The sequence below is a fragment of the Suncus etruscus genome, chromosome 11 (assembly GCF_024139225.1).
Source record: "Suncus etruscus isolate mSunEtr1 chromosome 11, mSunEtr1.pri.cur, whole genome shotgun sequence".
Lineage (NCBI taxonomy): Eukaryota > Metazoa > Chordata > Mammalia > Eulipotyphla > Soricidae > Suncus > Suncus etruscus.
The window spans coordinates 90,944,483-90,958,531 of NC_064858.1; the positions used below are offsets into that span (position 1 = coordinate 90,944,483).

The following is a 14,049-nucleotide window of genomic DNA, read 5'->3' on the forward strand; positions in this document are numbered from 1 at the left end:
CTCAGTACTGCTACATGTGTTAAGTGCAATCCCATCAATTTTGCTGTCAGAAACTAGCAGTTTTTATGTCTGTGTTTCCCAACAACACAACTTTCTAGTTATACCGCATCCAGAAGTGTGCAGGAAACATATCAAAGAAGTGTGAACTCTAGGTGAGTACTACAACTAATGTCATCACACTGAGACCCAGAGAGGAAAACCAGAATGTATGTGAGCATTACAAGTAAGAAGTATGAACCCTGACAAATTCATGTGCAAGCACAAAGAAGTAAGTACAACCTTGGTGAGCATCATGCTTGGGTATTGGAGCACAACAGACAGATACAAAATACAACCAAGTGTGTGTGCAATTCCCAAGGAAACAAAAATATCACAAGATGGAAAGCAAACGAGAATAAATTTAATGGTTAAAAAAAAAAAGAAAGTAGGGAAGTTAAAATGAGAAAGAGGGTGGAGGGAATTAGGATATAGATATCTTGGGGAAATAAATTTCACTTTTCTTTTTTGGACATGATAAGTGAGAACAATATGATATTAACTAATTATATTGGTATGCACTTGAACAATCAAATAAAGTAAGAAAATAGTTGAATCAAGTGCATGAGATAGAATGCTCTCGTTGATGAGTTAAGTTCATTTTCTACTAGCATGAAATTAAAGGATCTTCATAAAATATGCATCTGATCACATGACATCACCCGATTTCTTGTTTAAATTCCAGAATTTATCTCCTACTGACTTGAAAGTAAAATAAAAATTTCTTCAAAAAAAGAATTATTCACAACATAAACTTTCCATTGTCCTGTCCTTTTTAACCACACCATTTCTCTCTTTCTCTGCACTTCAGACATACTGACCTTCCCTTTGTCTCTTGAGCCAACGTCATTCTATAACTTAATATAAATGTTCACTTTGCCCTAAAGCAGGGGTCTCCAACTCGCGGCCCGCGGGCCGTTTGTGGCCCTCCGTACAACATTTTGTGGCCCACGGCCGGCCTTCATATATGGCAGTATTCGCGATTATTCGCTTACCGAATAAAAATCGCATTAGTAAGAAAAAAAATCGCATTAAACATTCGCATACCCCGAGCAGTTCCGTTCAGGGTATGCACGTGTTTAATGCGATTTTTTCTTGCTAATGCGATTTTTTTATTGCGAATATTCAGTAAGCGAAATCCCTTATGCGGCCCTGCCTCACCCCGACTTTGCCTCCTGCGGCCCCCAGGTAAATTGAGTTTGAGACCCCTGCTAAAGTCTCTTTCTTGTATTTGGACATGAAGTTTCTGTCTCTAATCACTATAAATAGTGTCCTCTGTCCTTCAGAATATGGAGCTCTCCAACCCAGAGTCTATATCACTTCCAATATCTATAGTATTTTTCTTGTCATTATCTGAAATTCTATATATTGGGGGTTTGGGCCACACCCAGTAGTACTCAGAGGTTACTCCTGGCTTTGAGCTCAGAAATCACTCCTGGCAGGCTTGCAAAGCCATATGGGATGCCGAGGATCTAACCCGGGTCAACCACCTGCAAGGAAAATGCCCTATCCACTAAGACTATGCTACCTCTCTGGCCTATCTAAAACTATCTTATTCAGATTTAAGTGTTATTTTATTCTTCATTGTAATAAAAGGCAATTTTATGAGGGCCATGCCTGTCTATAATTAGTACGCCCGCAGACTGTGCAATAATAATAGTACATCAATATATATTCAAGAAATGAACGCGTATATTGATTTTATAATCAGAACAAATGAGATTAATCTCCTGTAGTGAAGTTTTATTATTCCTTACATTTAAATAACAAATTCTATTACATTCAGTAGCTAGAGAATGCCAAAGTGAGAGCTGAGTACATACTGATAAATAATACAAGAAAATATTAGAAGATGAGAGTAGATGAGGAAATTAAAAAATAAAACTAGATTACTCTTTCAAAAAACAGGCAGAGCAATAAAGCAAAGGGTAACAAGGTAGGTCCCCTGATAGTAAATAACAGGAAGCCCTAAAGCCAAGAAATCTTTGGAGTGACAAGAAATAATCTCGAAAGGAGCCATCCTTACTTCATTCAGTTCAGTCATCTCAAGACAAAGTCAGACACCCTACAAAAATAATTAACAGATGCCCTGACAAAACTGATTGAATAAAGAGACCTCTAAAACCCTTTTTATTGACAGCATACAAGTAAGACTTTTATTTGCACAGAGACAGAGAGCCAGAGTTGGGGCAGAGTGGGAAAGGAAATATATAATCGGTTCCCAAAACAATTTAAGGCCCTCAGATCAGAAGAAACCTACACCTCTTTTTGAGTTTGTAATCTCTTTCTTTGATACTTCTCTCTTTCTCTGTTTTTCTCTATCTGTCTCTCTCACTCTCTCTGTCCCTGTCTCTCTTCTCTCTCTCTCTCTCTCTCTCTCTCTCTCTCTCTCTCTCTCTCTCTCGCACACATGCACACACACACACACACACACACACACACACACACACACACACACACACCCCACACACACCATATTCCTTCTAGAGAAGGTCCTATTCTCCCATAAACTTGAATCCTCCTTTTGTTCAGTTCCACTTCCACTTTTGCTTTACTGTTTGTCTTCTAAAATTCTTGCAAAGAAAGTCAAAGAACCTGGACCCTGAGTATAGTCTGAAACTGAATTTTCCTGTGACATGCATAACCTCGCCAGAGCCAGAGCAACCACAATTCCTCAAATATACAAGTGGCAAAGCCATACAGACTAAGATGATCTCCAGTGCAGCTTGGCAGGATGCTTTGATGAGGTTATTTGGAACTTTGTGTCTGTGCCAGTCCTGATCTCACCAGGCATACAACCCACTGGTAACACCGGGGTCAGCTAGTCAAGAGTGAGGTAACTACTATTATCTACCTCATTCCATCCTGTGGCTCAGCTTTCCTCTCTAGGAGCAATAAAAATATCTAGAAGGAGAAAAATGAAAGATATTAATGGTAATAGACTATGAAGATTAAAAGTTTCTCTACACTTTTACATTTTTTTGTAAGTTTGATAGCTATATTATTATAAAGTATTATTACTTTTCATTTTCATGTGTTATATATACACAAGTATATCTTCTTATATTAGTTTTTGTTGATGTTTGATTAAGAGAATATGAATAAATATGACATCTGAAGAGACAGCTTTCACCATATTTTGATCTTGTCCAATGATAAATAGCAAACATTTTCTAATACATTAGATTTAGAATAAATACTATGTAAAACATTTCCAGTATATATAAGGGACTCATGTATTTTTTTTACATAAATGAATACTTTTAAAATTGCATTTTGTGATCTGCCAGTGAGAAATTGAAGGAGTCCAAATAGTTATCTTTACCTTTTGCTATTCCTTTTATTTTTATTAAAATAAAGTTTATTTTTATTTTATTGTTAATTTATTCTATTTAACATAATCATATAATATTTTAATTAACAAATCAAGTATATTATTTGAAATGGAATATCCATGATTGGGCCAGAGAGATAGCCCAACAAGGTGACCTCATCCTTTGCACATGGATAGCCTGAAGTTTGGTGCCAGGAACTGTCTGGTCCTCCAAAAACCAGCAGGAGCAACCTCAAGAACCTAGTCAGGAGTATCCCCAAAGCACTGATGGCTTTATGGATCAAAACCTAAAAAGAATAAAAATAAAGTATTTCCATGTTAATAATTAGAAGATGAACTACCCATCTTAAGAAGCAGGAGTTTCCTTTACAAAGTACAATATTTCTAACTGAATATGAATTGTATTTTAAATGTTTCTGTTTGGTATTATTTGTATTTTATTTTAGAAGATGCTCAATTTTTTTCTATATATCATTGAATGATAATTACTTTCCTAAAGACGTCTCTTTGCCCCAGTAAAATGTAAAAGCTGAATAGAAACATTAATTCAGATAGCAGGAGAAACTTTAATCTCCAAAACATATAGAGTTGCATTTTCTTATGTCACTCATGTGATGAGCCAAATTGCTCATATTTTCTTTAAAACATTGAATCTTGGAATGTAAGTCAATTTCTCAGTTCTTCTGAGTTGAAAAAGATAACTTTAAAATAAAATAAAATTAATTCCTTTTTTTCTCATTCTCTTTCTTTGTCTCTCACTTTCCTCCCTCACATTTCCCTAATGTTTTCAATAAAAACTATATTTCTTGACAAATAAATTAAATTAAACAAAGCAAAACTTGTTTTATTTGCAATATTGAATTTTATAATGAGTCCACCTTTTTCACTTTGCTTAATTACATCTATCAAATAGAGATAAGTTAAAAAGTTACATTGAATTCTAAGGATTTCCTGAAAACAAATTTAAGCCTTATAATAACAGCAATTACCTTTTTCTTTACCAAAATTTTATATTTTTATTACTTTCATTACTTCCAAATATTGCAATTTTGGTGGGCACAGCGATAAAACAGAAATGTTTTTACTGTGTGTCTATGAATATATAGCCAAAGTGTTGATTTGTAAAAATACTTTTGCTACTAATGTATATTGCTTAAGTGATTTCTCCAGAAACATACACTATTCGAAGTCACCAAGTTCAAAACCACAAAACAGACAAAAATTCCTGAAGCAATATAAATAAGCAAGGAAGATTTATGAAAGCATTAGAAAGACACCTGTAATGATCCAGGCTAAAATACACCACATTGCTACACATCTGTTAATCCAAATAAATCACTTATCTTCCTTCTGTCTATAATATGAGAATGTTTATGTTCTCACACGAAAAAATGATTATAATAAACACGGAATCTCGTGACAGTTTGAACTAAATTAGAGAAAGATATATGACATGACAGAAGTACTATGACTTATTCAAAGCTCCCCTCACACTTTGAACTTAATTTCAAGTATAACTACTTTTACATTATAAAAATAAATTGCATACATTTACATACATTATAGTTTCGATTATAATTTCTGATAAATTTGTAAATTTAAGTTTATTGCCAATTTTTACTCATAGTCTTCTTCCAGTCTACCTGAAAATTTTCCACTTTTAATCAAGGTACTGGCTTACATAGACTGGCTTATTCAATACATTATTAAATGCTTGTGATAATTATTTAAACCCAGTTGTGCACTTACTAATTTTTTGAGATCACATATTAGAATCAAAAAATAATAAATTAAAGGTAAGTAATGAATAGCAAAGGAAAGTCTTAAATCTGGGTCTTTCACCCACTTGCTCAGCTCTCGTGATGCACAATGGTCCATTACTATGCAATAGACCCCTAAAAAGCACAGTACACTTTAGAAAGGTACACAAAGACTAATTAAAATAAGGTACTAGCTATCAGTTATCTATAAAATTATAAAAATAAAATCACTTCATTTTTCTTGTATTAGGAAAAAGAATTTTATTTTATCTCATTTTTGTGCTCTATGGGCTATAAAATAATCTATCTACAAATGGTATAGCTTTAATTATATGGACCCATTGTATTGACTACTGAATGATAAGCTAATACTTTGAGAGTTTAGAGTACCAGATGGTGTGCACTAAACGCCATATGTTGATATTAAATGAGAGATAGCATGGAGGTGGGGCGTTTGCTTTGCATGCAGAAGGATGGTGGTTCAAATCCTGGCATCCTATATGGTTGCCAGAGCCTGCCAGGATTGATTTCTGAGTGTAGAGCCAGAAGTAACCCCTGAGCACTGCTGAGTGTGACCCCAAAACCAAAAAAAAAAAACAAAAAACTTTATACCTGAACTGGCAACCTCAGTTGTCAAATAGAATATAGGATGCCTATTCAAACTAGAATAAACACTTATAAGCTTATTGAGATATGACATATGCATATGAACTTTAAACAATTATATGTAAGATGATGCATTTGAACATGAAAATATATCATAAAGAAGGTAAGCACATATTCATCACTGGCAAGTTTCCTTGAATTTCTTTGCTGTTGTGTGTAGGATGGGGTAGTGTGATGCTATGAAGAGCATTTTATCTGAGATCTATTCTCTTCACAAATTTCAAAACACAATACTAAATTGTTAATTATAAACAATATATTCCACACACATCTCTAGAATTTATTCACCTTTATAACTTTTACTGAATAACCATTCAATACTCTCCCTTTTTTTCTTTTCCTTCTCTCTAGTGATCACCATTCTATTTTCTCCTTAAGACTGACTTTTTTTAAGTAACACATATAAGTAAGATTCCTCAGTAATTTTTATACTGGGACTGACATTTCACTTATCTTAATGTCTTCAAGATCCATCCATGTTGTAATAAGGGGTTGGATTTCCTTTTTCTTAAATCTAAATATTATCCCATTGTATTATGTTTATTTTCTTTGTGCATTCATATGCCAATGTATAAATGAATGGCTTTCATATCTTAAAAATGGACAGTGATACTACAGTGAACATAGAAGTACAAATATTTCTTTGATTACAATTATTTAGAATATATACCTCAAAACTTTTTATATCATATTTTAGTTTTTCTAATTTTTTTTTTGTTTTGGGCCACACCCGATGACACTCAGGGATTACTCCTGGCTATGAGCTCAGAAATCACTCCTGGCTTGGGGGACCACATGGGATGCCAGGGGATCGAACTGTGGTCCATCCTAGGTTAGCATGGGCAAGGGAGATGTCTTACTGCTTGTACCACTGCTCTGGCCCCTAGTTTTCTTTTTTCTTTATTTTATTTTATTTATTTATTTATTTATTTATTTGTTTTTGGGCCACACCCAGCGGTGCTCAGGGGTTACTCCTGGCTGTCTTCTCAGAAATAGCTCCTGGCAGGCACGGGGACCATATGGGACACCGGGATTCAAACCAACCACCTTAGATCCTGGATCGGCTGCTTGCAAGGCAAACGCCGCTGTGCTATCTCTCCGGGCCCTGACCCCTAGTTTTCTGATGTTTTTTATTTACAGTAGGATTGTAGATATCATTATAAATTGAAAATTAAACTTATATCAGATTTACTTGAAATTCACATTTAGCTAGGTATCTCATAATTTTCTTTGCCAAATTTTTACAAAGAAACTAATTTTCAATTTCATTACTTAAGTAATATTTAAATTATAAGCTATTTGAAAATATGCTTAAGTAAGTAAAAATAATTTTTTATAAAAGATATAGGGACTAAACTAAAGTGACATCTTCATCTGTTTTGATTTACTACTTTTGCATATGAGTTCCAGAAAGATATGGATAAAATCTGCTCACTAAATTTGTCTACGGTTTTTCATGATCCTTATTGAGGAAACTTAATTGTTTATTTTAGTTAAAAACTGAAGAAATTTAGTTACCATGGAAGTTGAGAGGATAAAACTTGAAGTCAAAATGGATCAGATAAATAGCCACTAACTTTTATAGACAAGCTATTTAATTTCACCTTTTTATCTTTTATACATAGATATAACATTTTTATTGAGAAATATGTTGACATATGTACAGTACCACACATAGATCCTGACACACAATAGAAAATCTATAAACACTTATACTATAGTAGCCATTTAAACAATGTTTAGCATCTTTATTTTATAAGAAAAGAACAGTTATCTGATATCCACATCTATTTTACAATCAGAAAGCTACAGGACAATTATATAAATATTCTATATATAGCTATGTGTATATCTATATAAAGAGAGATTGGGGGAATTGTACTATTGTACTATTTCCAATAGAAATTTTATGGTAGTATATCTATAAGAAGATTTACCTTTCTTTTTTTATACTTTACAATTTAATCTTAAATTACATTCATTCTCTATACATCTGGTTTTTACTCATTGTCTTCTTATAATTTCTTTAATTCAATTACAGTTTTCAAGAATATCAGTTATTTCTTCTCAAGAAAAATAAATAAACAAAGGGTAATGTAGTACTATGGTATGATCAAAGTAAAATATTTATTAAACTAGCCATAACCAGCAGGAGGCAGTGTCCAAAAAAAAAAAAAAATGAGCCTTAAGAAAACCCAAGTGTAACAGAGCTAAAAGTTTAAATGAACCTAATCACAATCATATTTGTAATCAAGATGTTTAAATAAAGAAAATAATGTAAAAAAAAAAAAAGAAAAAGAAAAAAAATACTTAAATGAAATAGTTCTGGGGCTGGCGAGGTGGCGCTAGAGGTAAGGTGTCTGCCTTGCAAGTGCTAGCCAAGGAAGGACCGCGGTTCGATCCCTCGGTGTCCCATATGGTCCCCCCAAGCCAGGGGCAATTTCTGAGCACTTAGCCAGGAATAACCCCTGAGATCAAATGGGTGTGGCCCGAAAAAAAATGTTTAAACGAAATAATTCTATAGAGAAGACGTGTTTTCTTCCTCCACTGAACACAGCGAAACTATACCGAAACCTAAATATATGTATAAAGGTTGACCTAAACCTCACTGTCAAAGTTTTATTTTTTTGTTTGTTTGTTTTGTTTTTATATATCTTTATTTAAACACCTTGATAACAAATAATGATTGTATTAGGTTTCAGTCATGTAAAGAACACCCCCCCTTCACCATTGCAACATTCTCATCACTGATGCCCCAAATGTCCCTCCTCCTTCCTCACCCCCCCCCCGTACTTGAGACAGGTTTTCTACTTCTCTCATTCATTTGCAATGACAACGTTTTCACAGCAAGGAACAGAATGACAGAACCCATGTGGACTGGCAATAGAGGGGGGCCTTTGCCAATATCAAACTTTCCCCAGGGGGTAACAGGCTAAAATTGACAATACTTTGCCAAGTTGAGAAACTGTAGCCTGGGGACCAAAGTTGTGGGTTGTGTCAAATACCTTTTTTTCTAATCCTGTAATATTTAATATTTTCTTTTTAATACTACAAAGGAAAAACAAGAACTGTAGGAAAGGAATTAGGTACCAGGTACCTGTTGGCAACTTCTTTAACCTTACTGATACCAGTTCTTGTGGACATGGTATTGGAAACCATCCTTTATAGACCCTGAAAGAAATTTTCACCTACTTCTAGCTAACAGTTGAAGTGGTTGGGAAGTAGAGGGAGAGAGAAAAATATTGAGTGCTTATTTCTAGACTAACAAATCTAGTTCCTGACAGTAAGCAAGAACTCTAGGGACCACAAATATTCAGCAAATATTACAATAATAGTTATTATTAATGGGGTGGTCCAATTCCAGGCCATGATATTGTCCAATCATACTGTTTTCTACTAGTCCCAAGGTGTATGCTGTGCTATCAAATGCGACTGAGGAACTATGCTTCTCTGTAATAACCTATCACAGATAAGTCAGATCCTCAGTGGGTGATTCCCACTGAGGTCTACTTAACATGAAACATGGCGATCTTGACCCCTGGCTATCAAATCTCATTTGAACTCAGAGCCATAAAAAGAATCAGGCATTTACAACTGAACACTTGTCACCCTGGAATGCTCGTACCTGATACTACAAACCATACTAAGCACTCAAAAAATGAAATTCTGTGTCACTTTCAAATCTTGCTCTAAATCAGAGCCATAGCCAATGTCAGGCACATTGACTACAATTCCCTTGTTCTCACCAAGCACCAAATCCAGGTTCTCAATGTAATAATCTATTCTAGGCTCTTGAGAAATTCCAGACATAATGGGAAGATAGAGTAAGTCAGTTATATTCACAAATCAAGATAATTACATAGAAAGAACATCTAATATTAAGCTACCTAAATATTTCAAAACAATAGACTTCTAAAATTAACATGTGAATGAAAGATACATTGAACAAAGACAAAAGGCATTAAGGAGACAAAAATCCAAGTAGAAATAATTGAACTTATCATTATAGTATAATACTGGGGATATTGTTCAGCAGTAAAACACTAGCCTTGAATGCATTGGTTCCTTAGTTATATCCCTAGGCCCACAGAGGAAGTAGAGGTAGAAGAGATAGTTATGAACTAGAAATATATACATACACAATATATATATATATATTATAGAAATGCTCAACATCAGAATGGAACAAGCTGAAAACTGAATGAGTGATCTTGAAGATAAAAAGTGAAAATCACTGGAACTAGAGAAAAACAGGTTGAGTGTTGCTTTGTAAGTGGCCAGCCTAAATTTTATTCCCACCACCAAGGTTCATCAGGAGTGATCCCTTAGCACATAGCCAGAAGTAAGCCCTGAGTACTATTGGTTGTGTCCCCCCACCCCCCTAAACTAAAAGGAAAGGGTTATTCATTCAGAAAGCTAATTGAAAAGAAGAATTAAAAGAAGAAAATAGTGAAGAAAACTTAAGCTTGAGTTGGTCATATAGAAGGAAACCATCAGACTTCTCAATAAAAACTCTACAGGTAATAAGGAAAGATTGTGATAATTAATAAATGTCAAATGAAAATGTCCTCCAACCAAGAATAATCTATCCAGCCAGTTTCTCACTCATATTTAAGGGAAGAATAAAAAGCTTTAAAGCAAAATGTTAAAAGAACTCATGATCACTAAACTGGCTCTCATTTTAAAGGCTACTAAAGAAGACAACTCACTGGGATACCTAAAATAATATAAGACATAAAATAGGATAATAATAATAATGGTTACATTTTCAAGTTTATTATTTCTTTTTTAAATTTTACTTTTTTAGAGAAGAAAGAATGGAAATAAATTTTATTTTAATATGTATGAAAATGCTAAAAATAATATAAAGCAAAACATAAGAACGTTCTAAACCAATATTGCTAAATAACATTTCTCTGAAACTAATCTAAGACCATTTAATTGTATTTTTCATCATATGAACTGAAAGATTAAAGATATGCATCTGAAGACCTTCAGTTGAATAACTTCCCTATAACACTTTAACATATTTCCACCTTTCTATCTAAAACCATAAAATCAAACAAATCATGAAAAGAAAACAGCTATGTGTTGATAGGAGGGCTAGGTTTGTGTCCTCAAAAGAAACCACAGAAAGCAATTCACAGAGGCTTTCTTTTCACATTCACCATGTATTATGTTTTGTTTTAAGAGTAATCATTTTTTACACAATCATAGAAGCAAAATTACATTTTTACACAATCATAGAAGCAAAATTACATTCCAAGCACATCAACTTCAAAAAGCACAATGAAATAACAGTAGTGATACTGGGACATGAGGATTTTTATAATTACATTTTGTACACAGTCCTTGTATGTGTTCGATATTTGTACATAACTTTATATATCTTAATAAGCTTCTTCTGAGGGAAGAGTGGAACCTTATCAGATTTTAATACAGCAAAGTACTATACTCAGCTTTCAGTTAATAGCTTAAGCAACTGGGAACTCAACTGATTAAGAATCACAGCAGCAACCACTATAAACAATAAACCTCAGTCTACAGAAAATCTTAGCAATGCATTGCCTCTAACTTGTTTCTTCTGCAATAAGACTCTGTTTCTCTTTAAATCCATCTCTCCAATATCTTGAGCTTATTTTTCTTCATAAAAATCTATCACTATTACTAATAACCCTGGCTGAAACCCACCCACAAATGCAGTTACCATGTTTGCATTTGGCCAATTCTATAGATTCACTATTCTCTGTAAACTAAGATGTAAACTAAGCTGTGAAAAATTATGGTATATTGGCCACACAGCTGTAATATGAAATACGGCAATCTTAGGAGGAAAGTGTGATCAAGTCCATGATTGCCAAACCACTTTGTCTGCTGCACCCATGGCCAACAATTACCGCTTCACAAATTCTTTTGCTTCACCACTCCTCTGCTGAGACACAAATTTGGTCCAAACTCCAGTTATGCCAGTTTGGGGACTGATATTGCCAGGACATTTTTTGGAGTGAATGTAGGTACCCTCCCCCCGCCATCTCATACCTCTGGAACATGGTATCTGAAAACATCTCCACAAAAATTAAAATATCAGCATAGTGCTTGGAATTCCTGGATGGGATGACACCTCCATTTTGTTCAATTTGTGATCCTTTTAGGAGCAAATGAAGCAAATGAAACAACTGAAGCAACAGAACAATCAACTAGCAACAAGAGTTTAGTAAACTTTCCGACAATGGCTTAATGACCTAATTGTGGGATACAATAATTTTCACAAATTTGTTTGTTGCTGTACATTTTCCCTCTCCTTTTATTTCTTTTCTTATCTTTTTTTTTTTTTTCATTTTTAATGGTTTCACTCCCTCTTACCTAAAAACAAATGTTTATTATCAGAGGCTTGGTGGATATCACAAGAGAAAAGGTGTTTGCCTTGCAAGAGACCAATCCAGGTTCGATCCCAGGCATCCCATCTGGTCCCCTGAGACCTCCAGGAGTAATTTCTGAGTACAGAGCTAGGAGAAACCACTGGAGTGCCGCCAAGTGTGGCCCAAAAGGCCAAAATCAAAAACAAATGTATGTGATCAACTATATCAACTCTGCGATACATGCTCTTTAAATAAATTAAATTTAAATTAAAAATAATAACAGCATCTTTTCTTAGTTATTTATTTATCTACTCCTAACATTTTTTATTATGAATGAACTTTGTTTCCTCAACCACAGACTAAATATGTCAGAAATGTGCAACCACTATGCAAAGCAGCAGTTAAGTTTTTAATGTATAATCTTTTGAAATAATTACAATCTTTAGAAGATATTTTTTCTAAATATTTTAGAAAAAATAAAATATTATTTATCTAAATTGATCTTGAGAAAATTCAGAAAAGATTTATTAGATTGTGAAATTATGTGCCAAGAGTAGTGACAGAAGCCTTTTACCTGAATTTATTTTTAAAAAGCTGGTTTATATACATCATCAAAATCCTAGTTTGTAGATTGGTATGGTTGATTCAGAACTACTGATTTTATTTTCTTCCAAGTTATATTCTCTTAAAGTACTAGTGAAAAAGAATTCAACACATAACAGATAGATGATTGAACAAAGCAACTGTACTAGGTACACAATTGTTAAATTTATGACAATTTAACCAATAAATGCTGAATTAACATAAATTTTGTCATATAAAATGGTCTTTATATTATACTGTAATATAGTATATATTAGACCTGCAAAATTAAAATAGGTAACAATGGGAACAGATAAAAACCTATATATAAAGAGTATGCATTAATGTTTAAAATATTACCCTAATAAATAAAATTCTGGTTTGTATTTTGAAAAGAATGAACCTTGAGAGCAAACTAGATGTAATAAGATACATGCAAAGGTAAAAATAGTAAGCTATTTTACTTTTATTAAGTACTAAATTGGAATATTCATGATGACACTAAATAGAATAGAGGGCTTTAAAAAGTAGAAATGGAGTTATAGTTTAAAGTGTATAGAATTTCTGATGAGGATGATAAAAATATTCTGTGAATAGCTAATTATAACAGTTGTGTAGTACTGAAAATGGAAAAATGAAAATGGAGTTGCACTTAAAATATTTTAAATGGTCAATTTGTATGTTATGTGTATTTTATCACAATAAAGGAAAAAGCAAGGTAATATGACAGGAGCCATATTATCAATAGCTCAACTTTTAAGATTTATACATACTACATTTATTTTCTTCATGATACTTCATAGTGCTTGAAATTATAGTATTTATTTATTCACTTGTTTCTGGTCCCCCTCTCTCTCTAATATAATTCAAAATATAAAGTGACAGGGAAAAAGGAAGCAATTAATAAAGGGAAGGGGAAGAATAGAAACAGATGAGACAAAGGTAGGAATAGATAACACTGTCAAATCAGTCTTCAAGTTTCTTATGGAACCAGTAAAGCCATTGAGTCAAGTATGTGAAATAAGGCCTCAAGCTTATACTACAATTTACCTCCAGAATCCATTCAGTGCTGTAACATACTTCTAAAACATAGAAATAGGAGTCCTAAGAATACATAGCCCTTTCTAGTCACAGGCTATACAAAGATTTGACTTGAACTGGCAAAAAAATAAGCAAATAGAAAGCAAATTATGGTAAATTTTCCCTTTACTTACTCCATTGAAAATTGTGCCTAGAATTATTGGCAGTATATCAAATAATCACGTTTGTAGTATTTTAAGATCCATGAGTTTGGATATGTTTAATGGATGAC

General features: G+C 33.4%; 1 protein-coding gene across 2 annotated transcripts in view; it reads right to left on the reverse strand.

The window, feature by feature from the left end:
• TAFA2 (TAFA chemokine like family member 2) overlaps positions 1 to 14,049 on the reverse strand; it is a 588,553-nt gene that overhangs the window by 207,106 nt on the left and 367,398 nt on the right. The window lies entirely within an intron of this gene.